This window comes from Somniosus microcephalus, chromosome 24 (assembly GCF_052327205.1).
Source record: "Somniosus microcephalus isolate GS21.2 chromosome 24, FLI_Smic_1.0, whole genome shotgun sequence".
Classification (NCBI taxonomy): domain Eukaryota; kingdom Metazoa; phylum Chordata; class Chondrichthyes; order Squaliformes; family Somniosidae; genus Somniosus; species Somniosus microcephalus.
The window spans coordinates 60,082,840-60,097,892 of record NC_141010.1 but is presented as its reverse complement, the minus strand read 5'-3'; positions in this window follow the sequence as shown (position 1 = coordinate 60,097,892).

Below are 15,053 nucleotides of genomic sequence, written 5' to 3'. Positions count from 1 at the left end.
AATGTGTGAGGAACTGGACTAATGTGTGAGGAACTGGATTAATGTGTGAGGAACTGGGACTAATGTGCGAGGAACTGGATTAATGTGTGAGGAACTGGACTAATGTGTGAGGAACTGGACTAATGTGTGAGGAACTGGATTAATGTGTGAGGAACTGGATTAATGTGTGAGGAACTGGATTAATGTGTGAGGAACTGGATTAATGTGTGAGGAACTGGACTAATGTGTGAGGAACTGGACTAATGTGTGAGGAACTGGATTAATGTGTGAGGAACTGGATTAATGTGTGAGGAACTGGACTAATGTGTGAGGAACTGGATTAATGTGTGAGGAACTGGATTAATGTGTGAGGAACTGGACTAATGTGTGAGGAACTGGATTAATGTGTGAGGAACTGGACTAATGTGTGAGGAACTGGATTAATGTGTGAGGAACTGGATTAATGTGTGAGGAACTGGACTAATGTGTGAGGAACTGGACTAATGTGTGAGGAACTGGATTAATGTGTGAGGAACTGGACTAATGTGTGAGGAACTGGACTAATGTGTGAGGAACTGGATTAATGTGTGAGGAACTGGATTAATGTGTGAGGAACTGGACTAATGTGTGAGGAACTGGACTAATGTGTGAGGAACTGGATTAATGTGTGAGGAACTGGATTAATGTGTGAGGAACTGGACTAATGTGTGAGGAACTGGACTAATGTGTGAGGAACTGGACTAATGTGTGAGGAACTGGACTAATGTGTGAGGAACTGGACTAATGTGTGAGGAACTGGATTAATGTGTGAGGAACTGGATTAATGTGTGAGGAACTGGATTAATGTGTGAGGAACTGGACTAATGTGTGAGGAACTGGACTAATGTGTGAGGAACTGGATTAATGTGTGAGGAACTGGATTAATGTGTGAGGAACTGGTCTAATGTGTGAGGAACTGGATTAATGTGTGAGGAACTGGACTAATGTGTGAGGAACTGGACTAATGTGTGAGGAACTGGATTAATGTGTGAGGAACTGGACTAATGTGTGAGGAACTGGACTAATGTGTGAGGAACTGGATTAATGTGTGAGGAACTGGACTAATGTGTGAGGAACTGGATTAATGTGTGAGGAACTGGATTAATGTGTGAGGAACTGGACTAATGTGTGAGGAACTGGATTAATGTGTGAGGAACTGGATTAATGTGTGAGGAACTGGACTAATGTGTGAGGAACTGGACTAATGTGTGAGGAACTGGATTAATGTGTGAGGAACTGGATTAATGTGTGAGGAACTGGACTAATGTGTGAGGAACTGGATTAATGTGTGAGGAACTGGACTAATGTGTGAGGAACTGGACTAATGTGTGAGGAACTGGACTAATGTGTGAGGAACTGGACTAATGTGTGAGGAACTGGATTAATGTGTGAGGAACTGGACTAATGTGTGAGGAACTGGATTAATGTGTGAGGAACTGGATTAATGTGTGAGGAACTGGACTAATGTGTGAGGAACTGGACTAATGTGTGAGGAACTGGATTAATGTGTGAGGAACTGGATTAATGTGTGAGGAACTGGACTAATGTGTGAGGAACTGGACTAATGTGTGAGGAACTGGACTAATGTGTGAGGAACTGGACAAATGTGTGAGGAACTGGATTAATGTGTGAGGAACTGGACTAATGTGTGAGGAACTGGACTAATGTGTGAGGAACTGGATTAATGTGTAAGGCACTGGACTAATGTGTGAGGAACTGGATTAATGTGTGAGGAACTGGACTAATGTGTGAGGAACTGGATTAATGTGTGAGGAACTGGATTAATGTGTGAGGAACTGGATTAATGTGTGAGGAACTGGATTAATGTGTGAGGAACTGGACTAATGTGTGAGGAACTGGATTAATGTGTGAGGAACTGGACTAATGTGTGAGGAACTGGATTAATGTGTGAGGAACTGGACTAATGTGTGAGGAACTGGATTAATGTGTGAGGAACTGGATTAATGTGTGAGGAACTGGACTAATGTGTGAGGAACTGGATTAATGTGTGAGGAACTGGACTAATGTGTGAGGAACTGGATTAATGTGTGAGGAACTGGATTAATGTGTGAGGAACTGGATTAATGTGTGAGGAACTGGATTAATGTGTGAGGAACTGGACTAATGTGTGAGGAACTGGATTAATGTGTGAGGAACTGGACTAATGTGTGAGGAACTGGATTAATGTGTGAGGAACTGGAGTAATGTGTGAGGAACTGGACAAATGTGTGAGGAACTGGATTAATGTGTGAGGAACTGGGCTAATGTGTGAGGAACTGGACAAATGTGTGAGGAACTGGATTAATGTGTGAGGAACTGGACTAATGTGTGAGGAACTGGACAAATGTGTGAGGAACTGGATTAATGTGTGAGGAACTGGACTAATGTGTGAGGAACTGGACAAATGTGTGAGGAACTGGACTAATGTGTGAGGAACTGGACTAATGTGTGAGGAACTGGACTAATGTGTGAGGAACTGGACTAATGTGTGAGGAACTGGATTAATGTGTGAGGAACTGGACTAATGTGTGAGGAACTGGATTAATGTGTGAGGAACTGGACTAATGTGTGAGGAACTGGATTAATGTGTGAGGAACTGGACTAATGTGTGAGGAACTGGATTAATGTGTGAGGAACTGGACAAATGTGTGAGGAACTGGATTAATGTGTGAGGAACTGGACTAATGTGTGAGGAACTGGACTAATGTGTGAGGAACTGGGACTAATGTGTGAGGAACTGGACTAATGTGTGAGGAACTGGACAAATGTGTGAGGAACTGGACTAATGTGTGAGGAACTGGACTAATGTGTGAGGAACTGGATTAATGTGTGAGGAACTGGACTAATGTGTGAGGAACTGGATTAATGTGTGAGGAACTGGACTAATGTGTGAGGAACTGGATTAATGTGTGAGGAACTGGACTAATGTGTGAGGAACTGGATTAATGTGTGAGGAACTGGACAAATGTGTGAGGAACTGGATTAATGTGTGAGGAACTGGACTAATGTGTGAGGAACTGGACTAATGTGTGAGGAACTGGATTAATGTGTGAGGAACTGGATTAATGTGTGAGGAACTGGACTAATGTGTGAGGAACTGGACTAATGTGTGAGGAACTGGACTAATGTGTGAGGAACTGGACAAATGTGTGAGGAACTGGGAACATGTGTGCGGGAACTGGGACTAATGTGTGAGGAACTGGAGTAATGTTTGAGGAACTGGAGTAATGTGTGAGGAACTAGATTAATGTTTGAGGAAATGGGACTGAAGTGTGAGGAACTGGACTAATGTGTGTCGAATTGGACTAATGTGTGAGGAACTGGGACTAATGTGTGAGGAACTGGACTAATGTGTGAGGAACTGGACTAATGTGTGAGGAACTAGACTAATGTGTGAGGAACTGGACTAATGTGTGAGGGAACTGGACTAATGTGTGAGTAACTGGAATAATGTGTGAGGAACTGGACTAATGTGTGAGGAAGTGGAGTAATGAATGAGTAACTGGACTAAGGTGTGAGGAACTGGACTAACGTGTGACGAACTGGACTAATGTGTGGGGAACAGGAATAACATGTGAGGAATTGGACTAATGTTTCTGGTAATTAACTAATGTGTGAGGAACTGGTCTAATGTGTGAGGAACTGGACAAATGTGTGAGGAACTGGAATAATGTGGGAGGAACTGAACTAATGTGTGAGGAACTGGATTAATGTTTGAGGAACTGGATTCATGTTTGAGGAACTGGGACTAATGTGTGAGGAACTGGACTAATGTGTGAGGAACCGGGAAAATGTGTGCGGGAACTGGATTCATGTTTGAGGAACTGGGACTAATGTGTGAGGAACTGGAATAATGTGTGAGGAGCTGGACTAATGTGTGGGGAACTGGACTAATGTGTGAGGAAGTGGAGTAATGTATGAGTGACTGGACTAAGGTGTGAGGAACTGGACTAACGTGTGACGAACTGGACTAATGTGTGGGGAACAGGAATAACGTGTGAGGAATTGGACTAATGTTTGTGGTAATTAACTAATGTGTGAGGAACTGGGACTAATGTGTGAGGAACTGGGACTGGTGTGTGAGGAATTGGGACTAATGTGTGAGGGGACTGGATTAATGTGTGAGGAACTGGGACTAATGTGTGAGGAACTGGACTAAAGTGTGAGGAGCAGGACTAATGCCTGATAGAAATGGACAAATGTGTGAGGAACAGGACTAATGTCTGATAGAAATGGACTAATGTGTGAGGAAATGGGACTAATGTGTGAGGAACTGGACAAATGTGTGAGGAACTGGAATAATGTGTGAGGAACTGGACTAATGTGTGAGGAAGTGGAGTAATGTATGAGGAACTGGACTAAGGTGTGAGGAACTGGACTAATGTTTGAGGAACTGGACTAATGTGTGAGGAAGTGGAGTAATGTATGAGGAACTGGACTAAGGTGTGAGGAACTGGACTAATGTGTGACGAACTGGACTAATGTGTGAGGAACTGGAATAATGTGGGAGGAACTGGACTAATGTGTGAGAAACTGGACTAATGTGTGAGCAACTGGGAATAATGTGTGAGGAACTGGACTAACTTGTGAGGAACTGGAGTAATGTGTGAGGAACTGGAATAATGTGTGAGGAACTGGACTAACTTGTGAGGAACTGGAGTAATGTGTGAGGAACTGGATCAATGTTTGAGGAAATGGGACTAATGTGTGACGAACTGGACTAATGTGTGAGGAACTGGACTAATGTGTGAGGAGCTGAACATATATGTGAGGAACTGGATTAATGTTTGAGGAACTGGAGTAATGTGTGAGGAAATGGACTAATGTGTGAGGAACCGGGAAAATGTGTGCGGGAACTGGGACTAATGTGTGAGGAACTGGTCTAATGTGGGAGGAACTCGACTAATGTGTGAGGAACTGGACTAATGTGTGAGGGAACTGGACTAATGTGTGAGTAACTGGAATAATGTGTGAGCAGCTGGACTAATGTGTGGGGAACTGGACTAATGTGTGAGGAACTGGGACTATTGTGTGAGGGAACTGGACTAATGTGTGAGTAACTGGAATAATGTGTGAGGAGCTGGACTACTGTGTGGGGAACTGGACTAATGTTTGAGGAACTGGGACTATTGTGTGAGGAACTGGACTAATGTGTGAGGAAGTGGAGTAATGAGTGAGGAAATGGCTAATGTCTGAGGAACTGGACAAATGTGTGAGGAACTGGGACTAATGTGTGAGGAACTAGACTAATGTGTGAGGAACTGGAATAATGTGTGAGGAGCTGGACTAATGTGTGGGGAACTGGACTAATGTGCGAGGAAGTGGAGTAATGTATGAGTGACTGGACTAAGGTGTGAGGAACTGGACTAACGTGTGACGAACTGGACTAATGTGTGGGGAACAGGAATAACGTGTGAGGAATTGGACTAATGTTTGTGGTAATTAACTAATGTGTGAGGAACTGGTCTAATGTGTGAGGAACTGGACTAATGTGTGAGGAACTGGAATAATGTGGGAGGAACTGGACTAATGTATGAGGAACTGGACTCGTGAAAAGAATTAGACTAATCTGTGAGGAACTGGAGTAATGAGTGAGGAAATGGCTAATGTCTGAGGAACTGGACAAATGTGCGAGGAACTGGACTAATGTGTGAGCAACTGGGACTAATGTGTGAGGAACTGGAATAATGTGTGAGGAACTGGAATAATGTGTGAGGAGCTGGAATAATGTGTGAGGAGCTGGACTAATGTGAGAGGGAACTGGGACTAATGTGTGAGGAACGGGACAAATGTGTGAGGAACTGGACTAATGTGTGAGGAACGGGACAAATGTGTGAGGAACTGGACTAATGTGTGAGTAACTGGACTAATGTGAGAGGGAACTGGGACTAATGTGTGAGGAACGGGACTAATGTGTGAGGAACTGGGACTAATGTGTGAGGGAACTGGGACAATGTGTGAGGAACTGGGAATAATGTGTGAGGAACTGGGAATAATTTGTGAGGAAAAGGACTAATGTGTGAGGAACTGGGACTAAAGTGTGAGGAACTGGACTAATGTGTGTCGAATTGGACAAATGTGTGAGGAACTGGGACTAATGTGTGAGGGAACTTGGACTAATGTGTGAGGAACTGGACTAATGTGTGAGGAACTGGAATAATGTGTGAGGAACTGGATTAATGTGAGAGGGAACTGGGACTAATGTGTGAGGAACTGGACTTATGTGTGAGGAACTGGACTAATGTGTGAGGGAACTGGACTAATGTGTGAGTAACTGGAATAATGTGTGAGGAGCTGGACTAATGTGTGGGGAACTGGACTAATGTTTGATGAACTGGGACTATTGTGTGAGGAACTGGACTAATGTGTGAGGAACTGGACTAATGTGTGCGGAAGTGGAGTAATGTATGAGTAACTGGACTAAGGTGTGAGGAACTGGACTAACGTGTGACGAACTGGACTAATGTGTGGGGAACAGGAATAACGTGTGAGGAATTGGACTAATGTTTGTGGTAATTAACTAATGTGTGAGGAACTGGTCTAATGTGTGAGGAACTGGACTAATGTGTGAGGAACTGGACTAATGTGGGAGGAACTGGACTAATGTGTGAGAAACTGGACTCGTGAAAAGAATTAGAATAATCTGTGAGGAACTGGAGTAATGAGTGATGAAATGGCTAATGTCTGAGGAACTGGACAAATGTGCGAGGAACTGGACTAATGTGTGAGCAACTGGGACTAATGTGCGAGGAACTGGAATAATGAGTGAGGAACTGGACTAACTTGTGAGGAACTAGACTAATGTGTGAGGAACTGAACTAATGTGTGAGGAACTGGATTAATGTTTGAGGAACTGGAGTAATGTGTGAGGAAATGGACTAATGTGTGAGGAATCGGGAAAATGTGTGCGGGAACTGGGACTAATGTGTGAGGAACTGGAGTAATGTGTGAGGAACTGGATTCATGTTTGAGGAACTGGGACTAATGTGTGAGGAACTGGACTAATGTGTGAGGAACTGAACTAATATGTGAGGAACTGGACATACGTGTGAGGAACTGGACTAATGTGTGAGGAACTGGACTAATGTGTGAGGAACTGGACAAATGTGTGAGGAACTGGACTAATGTGTGAGGAACTGGACAAATGTGTGAGGAACTGGACAAACGTGTGAGGAACTGGACTAATGTGTGAGGGAACTGGACTAATGTGTGAGGAGCTGGACTAATGTTAGAGGGAACTGGACTAATGTGTGAGTAACTGGAATAATGTGTGAGGAGCTGGACTAATGTGTGAGGAACTGAACTATTGTGTGAGGAACTGGGACTATTGTGTGAGGAACTGGACTAATGTTTGAGGAACTGGGACTAATGTATGAGGAAATGGACTAATCACAGAATCACAGAATCTACAGTGCAGATAGAGGCCATTTCGGCCCATCGAGCCTGCACCGACACATATCCCACCCTATCCCCGTAACCCCACGTATTTAATCCCCTAACACTAAGGGTCAATTTATCATAGCCAAATCAACCTAACCTGCACATCTTTGGACTGTGGGAGGAAACCGGAGCACCCGGAGGAAACCCACGCAGACACAGGGAGAATGTGCAAACGCCACACAGACAGTCGCCCGAGGCCAGATTTGAACCCGGGTCCCTGGCGCTGTGAGGCAACAGTGCTAACCACTATGCCACCGTGCCCGCCAGAGTTCCTCACATAATGTGTGAGGGAACTGCACTAATGTGTGAGGAACTGGACTAATGTGTGAGGAACTGGACTAATGTGTGAGTATTTGGACTAATGTGTGAGGAAATGGACTAATGTGTGAGGAACTGGATTAATATGAGACGAACTGACTAATGTTGAGGAACTAGACTAATGTGTGAGGAACTGGAATAATGTGTGAGGAACTGGACTAATGTTTGAAGAACTGGAACTAATGTGTGAGGAACTGGACTAATGTATGAGGGAACTGGACTAATGTGTGAGTAACTGGACTAATGTCTGTGGGCACTGGACTAATGTGTGAGGAACTGGGACTAATGTGTGAGGAACTGGACTAATGTGTGAGGAACTGGACTAATGTGTGAGGGAACTGGGACAATGTGTGAGGAACCGGGAATAATGTGTGAGGAACTGGGAAGAATTTGTGAGGAAAAGGACTAATGTGTGAGGAACTGGGACTAAAGTTTGAGGAACTGGACTAATGTGTGTCGAATTGGACTAATGTGTGAGGAACTGAGACTAATGTGTGAGGGAACTTGGACTAATGTGTGAGGTACTGGACTAATGTGTGAGGAACTGGACTAATGTGTGAGGAAGTGGACTAACGTGTGAGGAACTGGACTAATGTGTGAGGAACTGGATTAATATGTGACAAACTGACTAATGTCTGAGGAAAAGGACTAATGTGTGAAGAACTGGACTAATGAGAGAGGAACAGCACTAATGTCTGAGGAACTGGATTAATGTGTGAAGAACTGGACTAATGAGAGAGGAACTGGACGAATGTGTGAGGAACTGGAATAATGTGTGAGGAACTGGACTAATGTGAGAGGGAACTGGGACTAATGTGTGAGGAACTGGACTAATGTGTGAGGAACTGGACTAATGTGTGAGGGAACTGGACTAATGTGTGAGTAACTGGAATAATGTGTGAGCAGCTGGACTAATGTGTGGGGAACTGGACTAATGTTTGAGGAACTGGGACTATTGTGTGAGGAACTGGACTAATGTGTGAGGAAGTGGAGTAATGTATGAGTGACTGGACTAAAGTGTGAGGAACTGGACTAAGGTGTGAGGAACTGGACTAACGTGTGACGAACTGGACTAATGTGTGGGGCACAGGAATAACGTGTGAGGAATTGGACTAATGTTTGTGGTAATTAACTAATGTGTGAGGAACTGGTCTAATGTGTGAGGAACTGGACTAATGTGTGAGGAACTGGAATAATGTGGGAGGAACTGGACTAATGTGTGAGAAACTGGACTCGTGAAAAGAATTAGACTAATCTGTGAGGAACTGGAGTAATGAGTGAGGAAATGGCTAATGTCTGAGGAACTGGACAAATGTGCGAGGAACTGGACTAATGTGTGAGCAACTGGGACTAATGTGCGAGGAACTGGAATAATGTGTGAGGAACTGGACTAACTTGTGAGGAACTGGACTAATGTGTGAGGAACTGGACTAATGTGTGAGTAACTGGAATAATGTGTGAGGAACTGAACTAATGTGTGAGGAACCGGGAAAATGTGTGCGGGAACTGGACTAATGTGTGAGTAACTGGAGTAATGTGTGAGGAAATGGACTAATGTGTGAGGAACCGGGAAAATGTGTGCGGGAACTGGGACTAATGTGTGAGGTACTGGATTAATGTTTGAGGAACTGGGACTAATGTGTGAGGAACCGGGAAAATGTGTGCGGGAACTGGGACTAATGTGTGAGGAACTGGATTCATGTTTGAGGAACTGGGACTAATGTGTGAGGAACTGGACTAATGTGTGAGGAGCTGAACTAATATGTGAGGAACTGGACATACGTGTGAGGAACTGGACAAATGTGTGAGGAACTGGACTAATGTGTGAGTAACTGGACTAATGTGTGAGTAACTGGAATAATGTGTGAGGAGCTGGACTAATGTGAGAGGGAACTGGACTAATGTGTGAGGAACTGGACTATTGTGTGAGGAACTGGGACTATTGTGTGAGGAACTGGACTAATGTTTGAGGAACTGGGACTAATGTATGAGGAAATGGACTAATCACAGAATCACAGAATCACAGAATCTACAGTGCAGATAGAGGCCATTTCGGCCCATCGAGCCTGCACCGACACATATCCCACCCTATCCCCGTAACCCCACGTATTTAATCCCCTAACACTAAGGGTCAATTTATCATAGCCAAATCAACCTAACCTGCACATCTTTGGACTGTGGGAGGAAACCGGAGCACCCGGAGGAAACCCACGCAGACACAGGGAGAATGTGCAAACTCCACACAGACAGTCGCCCGAGGCCAGATTTGAACCCGGGTCCCTGGCGCTGTGAGGCAACAGTGCTAACCACTATGCTACCGTGCCCGCCACAGTTCCTCACATAATGTGTGAGGGAACTGCACTAATGTGTGAGGAACTGGACTAATGTGTGAGGAACTGGACTAATGTGTGAGTATTTGGACTAATGTGTGAGGAAATGGACTAATGTGTGAGGAACTGGATTAATATGAGACGAACTGACTAATGTTGAGGAACTACACTAATGTGTGAGGAACTGGAATAATGTGTGAGGAACTGGACTAATGTGAGAGGGAACTGGACTAATGTGTGAGTAACTGGAATAATGTGTGAGGAGCTGGACTAATGTGTGAGGAACTGGACTAATGTGAGAGGGAACTGGACTAATGTGTGAGTAACTGGAATAATGTGAGAGGGAACTGGACTAATGTGTGAGGAAATGGACTAATGTGTGAGGATATGGATTAATATGAGACGAACTGACTAATGTTGAGGAACTAGACTAATGTGTGAGGGAACTGGACTGATGTGTGAGGAACTGGACTAATGTGTGAGGAACTGGACTAATGTGTGAGGAACTGGGACTAGTGTGTGAGGAACTGGACTAATGTGTGTGGGAACTGGACTAATGTGTGAGGAACTGGACTAATGTGTGTGGGCACTGGACTAATGTGTGAGGAACTGGACTAATGTGTGAGGAACTGGACTAATGTGTGAGGAACTGGACTAATGTATGAGGGAACTGGACTAATGTGTGAGGAACTGGACTAATGTGTGTGGGCACTGGACTAATGTGTGAGGAACTGGGACTAGTGTGTGAGGAACTAGACTAATGTGTGAGGAACTGGACAAATGTGTGAGGAACTGGACTAATGTGCGAGGAACTGGACTAATGTGTGTGGGCACTGGACTAATGTGTGAGGAACCGGGAAAATGTGTGCGGGAACTGGGACTAATGTGTGAGGAACTGGACTAATATTTGAGGAACTGGAGTAATGTGTGAGGAACTGGATCAATGTTTGAGGAACTGGAGTAACGTGCGAGGAACTGGATCAATGTTTGAGGAAATGGGATTAATGTGTGACGAACTGGACTAATGTGTGAGGAACTGGACTAATGTGTGAGGAACTGGACTAATGTGTGAGGAACTGGACTAATGTGTGAGGAACTGGACTAATGTGTGAGGAACTGGACTAATGTGTGAGGAACGGGATTAAATTTTGAGGAACTGGAGTAATGTGGGAGGAAATGGACTAATGTGTGAGGAACCGGGAAAATGTGTGTGGGAACTGGGACTAATGTGTGAGGGAACTGGGACAATGTGTGAGGAACCGGGAATAATGTGTGAGGAACTGGGAATAATTTGTGAGGAAAAGGACTAACGTGTGAGGAACTGGGACTAACGTGTGAGGGAACTGGACTAATGTGTGAGGAACTGGACTAATGTGTGAGGTACTGGACTAATGTGTGAGGAACTGGACTAATGTGTGAGGAACTGGACTAATGTGTGAGGAACTGGACTAACGTGTGAGGAACTGGATTAATATGTGAGGAACTGGATTAATATGTGACAAATTGACTAATGTCTGAGGAAAAGGACTAATGTGTGAAGAACTGGACTAATGAGAGAGGAACAGCACTAATGTCTGAGGAACTGGATTACTGTGTGAAGAACTGGACTAATGAGAGAGGAACTGGACTAATGTGTGAGGAACTGGAATAATGTGTGAGGAACTGGACTAATGTGAGAGGGAACTGGGACTAATGTGTGAGGAACTGGACTAATGTGTGAGGAACTGGGACTAATGTATGAGGAACTGGACTAATGTGTGAGGAACTGGGACTAATGTATGAGGAACTGGACTAATGTGTGAGGGAACTGCACTAATGAGTGAGGAACTGGACTAACGTGTGTGGAACTGGATTAATATGAGACGAACTGACTAATGTTGAGGAACTAGACTAATGTGTGAGGGAACTGGACTAATGTGTGAGGAACTGGACTAATGTGTGAGGAACTGGACTAATATGAGTGGGCACTGGACTAATGTGCGAGGAACTGGGACTAATGTGTGAGGAACTAGACTAATGTGTGAGGAACTGGACTAATGTGTGAGGAACTGGACAAATGTGTGAGGAACTGGAATAATGTGAGAGGGAACTGGACTAATGTGTGAGTAACTGGAATAATGTGTGAGCAGCTGGACTAATGTGAGAGGGCACTGGACTAATGTGTGAGGAAATGGACTAATGTGTGAGGAACTGGATTAATATGAGACGAACTGACTAATGTTGAGGAACTAGACTAATGTGTGAGGGAACTGGACTAATGTGTGAGGAACTGGACTAATGTTTGAAGAACTGGAACTAATGTGTGAGGAACTGGACTGATGTATGAGGGAACTGGACTAATGTGTGAGGAACTGGACTAATGTGTGTGGGCACTGGACTAATGTGTGAGGAACTGGGACTAATGTGTGAGGAACTAGACTAATGTGTGAGGAACTGGACTAATGTGTGAGGAACTGGACAAATGTGTGAGGAACTGGACAAATGTGTGAGGAACTGGACTAAAGTGTGAGGGAACTGGACTAATGTGTGAGGAACTGGACTAATGTGTGAGTAACTGGAATAATGTGTGAGCAGCTGGACTAATGTGAGAGGGCACTGGACTAATGTGTGAGGAAATGGACTAATGTGTGAGGAACTGGATTAATATGAGACGAACTGACTAATGTTGAGGAACTAGACTAATGTGTGAGGGAACTGGACTAATGTGTGAGGAACTGGACTAATGTTTGAAGAACTGGAACTAATGTGTGAGGAACTGGACTAATGTATGAGGGAACTGGACTAATGTGTGAGGAACTGGACTAATGTGTGTGGGCACTGGACTAATGTGTGAGGAACTGGACTAATGTGTGAGGAACTGGACAAATGTGTGAGGAACTGGAGAAATGTGTGAGGAACTGGACTAAAGTGTGAGGAACTGGACAAATGTGTGAGTAACTGGAATAATGTGTGAGGAGCTGGACTAATGTGTGAGGAACTGGACTAATGTGTGAGTATTTGGACTAATGTGTGAGGAACTGAACTAATGTGTGAGGAACTGGACAAATGTGTGAGTAACTGGAATAATGTGTGAGGAGCTGGACTAATGTGTGAGGAACTGGACTAATGTGTGAGTATTTGGACTAATGTGTGAGGAACTGAACTAATGTGTGAGGAACTGGACTAATGTATGAGGGAACTGGACTAATGTGTGAGGAACTGGACTAATGTCTGTGGGCACTGGACTAATGTGTGAGGAACTGGGACTAATGTGTGAGGAACTGGACTTATGTGTGAGGAACTGGGACTAATGTGTGAGGAACTAGACTAATGTGTGAGGAACTGGACTAAAGTGTGAGGGAACTGGACTAATGTGTGAGTAACTGGAATAATGTGTGAGGAACTTGGCTAATGTGTGAGGGAACTGGAATTATGTGTGAGGAACTGGACTAATGTGTGAGGAGCTGGACTAATGTGAGAGGGAACTGGACGAATGTGTGAGGAACTGGACTAATGTGTGAAGAACTGGGACAAATGCTTGAGGAACTGGACTAATGTGTGAGGAACTGGACTAATGTGTGAGGAACTTGGCTAATGTGTGAGGGAACTGGAATTATGTGTGAGGAACTGGACTAATGTGTGAGGAACTTGTCTAATGTGTGCGGAACTGGGAATAATATTTGTGGAACTGGACTAATGTGTGAGGAAGTGGGACTAATGTGTGAGGAAGTGGGGCTAATGTGTGAGGAACTGGATTAATATGTGACAAACTGACTAATGTCTGAGGAAAAGGACTAATGTGTGAAGAACTGGACTAATGAGATAGGAACAGCACTAATGTCTGAGGAACTGGAATAATGTGTGAGGAACTGGACTAATGTGAGAGGGAACTGGGACTAATGTGTGAGGAACTGGACTAATGTGTGAGGAACTGGGACTAATGTGTGAGGAACTGGACTAATGTGTGAGGGAACTGGACTAATGTGTGAGGAACTGGACTATTGTGTGAGGAACTGGACTAATGTGTGAGGAACTGGACTAATGTGTGAGGAACTGGACTAATGTGTGAGTAACTGGATTAATATGAGACGAACTGAATAATGTTGAGGAACTAGACTAATGTGTGAGGGAACTGGACTGATGTGTGAGGAACTGGAACTAATGTGTGAGGGAACTGGACTAATGTGTGAGGAAATGGACTAATGTGTGAGTAACTGGAATAATGTGTGAGGAGCTGGACTAATGTGAGAGGGAACTGGACTAATGTGTGAGGAAATGGACTAATGTGTGAGGAACTGGATTAATATGAGATGAACTGACTAATGTTGAGGAACTAGACTAATGTGTGAGGGAACTGGACTAATGTGTGAGGAACTGGACTAATGTTTGAAGAACTGGGACGAATGTGTGAGGAACTGGACAAATGTGTGAGGAACTGGACAAATGTGTGAGGAACTAGACTAAAGTGTGAGGGAACTGGACTAATGTGTGAGTAACTGGAATAATGTGTGAGGAGCTGGACTAATGTGAGAGGGAACTGGACTAATGTGTGAGGAACTGGGACTAATGTGTGAGGAACTGGGACTAATGTGTGAGGAACTGGACTAATGAGAGAGGAACTGGACTAATGTGTGAGCAACTGGACTGATGTGTGATGAACTGGACTAATGAGAGAGGAACAGCACTAATGTCAGAGGAACTGGACTAATGTGTGAAGAACTGGGACAAATGTGTGAGGAACTGGAGTAATGTGTGAGGAACTGGACTAATGTGTGAGGAACTGGTCTAATGTGTGAGGAACTGGACTATTGTGTGAGGAACTGGACTAATGAGAGAGGAACAGCACTAATGTCAGAGGAACTGGACTAATGTGTGAGGAACTGGACTAATGTGTGAGGAACCTGGCTAATGTGTGAGGAACTGGACTAATGTGTGAGGAACTTGTCTAATGTGTGCGGAACTGGGAAT